This window comes from Cucurbita moschata, unplaced genomic scaffold, assembly GCF_002738365.1.
Source record: "Cucurbita moschata cultivar Rifu unplaced genomic scaffold, Cmos_1.0 Cmo_Scf00077, whole genome shotgun sequence".
Classification (NCBI taxonomy): Eukaryota; Viridiplantae; Streptophyta; class Magnoliopsida; order Cucurbitales; family Cucurbitaceae; genus Cucurbita; species Cucurbita moschata.
The window spans coordinates 609,808-614,264 of NW_019268593.1; the positions used below are offsets into that span (position 1 = coordinate 609,808).

At 33.3% G+C, this 4,457-nt stretch overlaps 1 non-coding gene across 1 annotated transcript; it reads left to right on the plus strand.

Moving 5' to 3' along the window:
* Nucleotides 1-3,211: 3,211 nt before the first annotated feature.
* On the plus strand, nucleotides 3,212-3,283 carry TRNAP-AGG. Its single transcript has one exon. It is a non-coding gene; the product is annotated as a tRNA-Pro (tRNA).
* The last annotated feature ends 1,174 nt before the right edge of the window (nucleotides 3,284-4,457 follow it).

Here is a 4,457-nt window from a genome sequence, read left to right on the forward strand (position 1 = left end):
TTCTTGACATAAAGACTTACTTTTTCGGGACTTGGACCATAAACAGTGAACAATAACATTTAAAGAAGGCCGAGGTAGCATAATCATTCCATGAAGGCCGTGGTAGTCTTATAAAAGAAATGAGGGTACCACTTTCAAATCATTGCATGAGGACTTGAGAAAGTTTTGTAAAAGAAGACGAGGGTACCATTTTCTATTGCAGAATTTCTATGTGAATAGAGAATGAACCATATTCTTGGGAGATAAGATAGAGCCTCGAGCCTAACATCAAAGGCATTACACAAATTGTTCTATGATATTTTTTCTAGGAACTCTTTGTTATGTTGTCCGCTGAAGGTTTCAGGAAAGGGACACAGATTCTCTATTGCACTAATCTCCCAATAGAAGTTTTACCTAGGTCATCTGTCGTCACAATCCTTTTAAGGAAGATGCGCCCAAATAACCAGTGAACAATAACATTTAAAGAAGTTTCAGAGAGCAAGAAGAGGATTGTGATAGAAGTTGCCCTAGGTAATACTTCTTTCAATGTCTTAGCCAATCATGACCTCATAATGAGGAGTCTCTTGGACAATAATAACATATGGACAACAAATGTCTTAGCCAATTGTGACGGTCATGATTGCTCAAGGCGTGTCACCCAAATAATCAGTAAACAATAACATTGCCCAAATAACCGCCTTGGACAACAAATTGTTTACAAAAATTGTTGAGACATGCAACATGCAACCATAGGCAACACGCCTTGGGCAATCATGACTGTGACATCTGCCCCCACACAATTTATTGGATGAGGCTGACTTTAGGTCTCTCAATGTGCTTCCAGCTGATCTCATAATGAGGAGTCTCTTCCAACCTACTAGGTGCTGTTGAAAATCACTTCTCGGTTTGTTGAGTATTCATGTCTTCTCTGTTCGTGTCTTTCCTACTTTCTTAGCTTGAAACTTTTTCTTATTTGTATGATGTCATACCACCTGCTTCTGCTTGATGTCTTCTTGGTCGAAATAATAACGTTCCAAGTTACTAACGTGGACAACAAGATTAGTCCGCATCCATAAGAGCAATTGGATTCTATATGATGTCTTCGTAATCTTATGGATAATTTTAACTAGTCCATAGGATTTTCACACCAGTCTTTGGTTCTTGTTGCTTTGGACTCGAAGTTTATTTGAACTTAACTAATATGAACTCTTTATTTTTCTTGAAATTATTGTGGTTGACGCTTCCGACTGACCCTTCTCTTCATCCGTCTAGATGATATTTCTGTGTGAACATGTGTTGCTTCAGTGGTTTGTTTCTGTCTCCCTTCTTCAGTATCTGACCTTATTTTTGTCTCTCCTGGTGGGGATAAATCCATTATCTAACCTTGTTTTACGTCGTGGTGTTCATGTAGTGGCAACAAGGTTTCTATTGAGGTTGGCTCACTCGAGCTCCTCTTTTCAATTACAACAATAGCAGCAAGCGTAGATTCATCATGGCTATGATTCTTTCTCAATTGTAGTATCGACATCATTTTCAACCCTCTTGGTTGATGGATGTTTTTCTGAATGATCATCGGGTTAGACTCCATTACCACTAGACATTTTGCTAGGGGCATGTAACTGACTTTGTGTTTCAGCAGGACGTTCTTTCTTGACACGATGTCGAAGTCATCCATTTCAACTATCACTAAACAATTTGCCTAGTCCAAGGCTCCAGCTTGATTAGAGTTCTCATTGTGACTCTTAAGACAGGTAAAGCTTCCAATTTGACGGCGTTCATCTTTCCTGTATCTTGATGCCAAAGGATGTTAAAATATTTTGCATCGGTCTCCAAAATGAGTTGTGGGTGGCTCTAGAGTTGACAATGGTTTCCTTACTACGTTGTGCTTTACCCAAACCTCGACATACATAATATATATATATATATATATATATATATATATATATATATATATATATTCATTTAACTATAACACATATGGTCCATGGAAGAATTGTAACTCTTATGCTCATTAATATTATAATGGCTACTACCTAAATTATAACCTAAAGTTGATAATTGATGTCCAATTAGCCAACCCTAAATTTGTAATCATTGTGGAGTGATTGAAATTACAATGGTAGTAGTTTAAACTCCTAGTACCTTAAATGAAGTTGGTCTCTTCGAATAAAACACGAATTTCTCTTTAATATCATTAATACAATTATGCTTCATCTTGAACCTACTAAACATGAAACTAAAACTGCGTTCAATTTAACAACATTTTATTGTCATCTTGAATGACGTGTAGGATATATTCTTGATTTACCTTGATATTTCATATTAGTTAAGCTTTTTGCAAAATCACAGTTAGACAACAACAAAGATGAACTTGGGTCTGTTTATTTTTTTAAAGAAAATTTCTTTCTCCATCTTATTCCTAATAACGCTGCAACTAAATTCATATTATGCTAAGAAACAAATTTTTGCAAGAAGTAAAATATGCAACTTTAACTAAAATTTCATCTAAACAAATTCTATTGCCATACAACATAAATGAAAATTATAGCCTTCAAACAAAAACTAGAGTAGTTGTGGTGAACGGGATAGAAACTCTAGTCTTCATCCATAATATACAACCACTACCTAAATTATGACCTAAAAATTTGAAAACATAAGTTGTAGTTGAAAATTACATAAAACAATCCCCTAAATCCAAGAACTCGTGTCCAATTAGTAAATCCTAAAGATAGTAGCTAACATAGAGTAATTGAAGCTCCACACCAAGTAATTTAAAGTTCTAGTTACTTAACTAAAGTTTATCTCGTCTTTAATGAAGCATGAGTTGCACTTAAGTTCATGAAATGTTTATAGACTCCAACTCTTAGTACTATTAATGCAATTATATTTCATATGAGTTTGTCATAAATCAAACTATGGTACATTCAAGACAACTTCATTTTCTTGTCATATGACGCAAAATAGAAGAATTAAATCAAACAAATTAATGAACTGAGCTGAATAAATCCAACCCAACCAAACTGATTAGTTTGATTCATTTGTTGGGTTGTAGTTTATTTGATAACACTTGTATATTGGAACAATTCAATATTACATGCCTTACTTACAAGTAAAATAATAGACCATCAACTTTTTGTTTTATAGTCCAACAACCACTCAAGAAAATAGATTTCAAACTTGAGAGAAAAAAATATATTGAGTAGGAGTTAAAAATGTTGCTTTTTTTTAGAAAGGGCATTTGGTCTAGTGGTATGATTCTCGCTTAGGGTGCGAGAGGTCCGGAGTTGAATTCTCGGAATGCCCCTATGTTCATTTCTTAAAAGATGAGCCTCACAGAAAGCAATTCAGCATCAACCTAGTGATGATATGTCTCAAATGGAACTATCTAATAATAATTGCTCATGGATTTCATTAACAAAGAAAATAAATGAAATAATGATGATACATTCCATAAACAACTTAATATATAGCCAATAATAAGGGCATTTGGTCTAGTGGTATGATTCTTGCTTTGGGTGCAAGCGGTCTCAAGTTCGATTCTCAAAATACCCCCACAATATTATATCAAAATGAATTAAAACCTGTGACATATTTGAACATCAATAAATAATAATCCTCTTGACATATTTGAACATCAAACCATAAATATAAATAATAAAAAAAACCTCAGTGTGCGTGGTTCACCTGAGAGTACCACATCAAGGTGACAGGATTCGAACCTATGGCTCTCTAATCTTTATCCTTCCAAGAATATGTTTCATTCTCTATTCTCATGTTCTTGGTTCAATGTTTAAAATTGCATTTTAAATCATATTATCTTGCTTAATTCATTTTGATATAATATTGTTGGGGGCATTTTGAGAATCGAACTTGAGACCTCTCACACCCAAAACAATAATCATACCACTTAGACCAAATGCCATTATAGTCGATCTATAATTCTTAGTTGTTAGTCTATATATTCCTTTGGGTTAGGCCCATTGAAAACTATTTTATTTTTTTTGTTTTTTTTTTTCCTTTCAAAATTGTGCTTTGTTTTCTTTTGGAGGGGCATTTCGAGAATTGAACTTGAGACCTCTTGCACCCAAAGCATGAATCATACCACTATAACAAATGCCCTTATAATAGACCATATATTAAGTTGTTTATGGAATGTATCATCATTATTTCATTTATTTTAAATGAAATCCATGAGCAATTATTATTATATCTTTTAGATTTAGACCGTTGTTAAATTATTTACATAGGGTTTAGATAATTACTGTAGAGAGAAGAAAAAAGAATAGAAGTAGTGTAAAAAGATAATTACTGTAAAAGAAGAAAAAAGAATAGAAGTAGTAGAGAGAAGAAAAATTACTGTAGAGAGAAGAAAAAAGAATAGAAGTAGTGTAAATAGAAGTAGAGTAAAAAAATAATTACTGTAGAAAGATAATTAATGTAGAGAAGAAAGAATAAAAGTTATGTTCTAAAAAAGACAA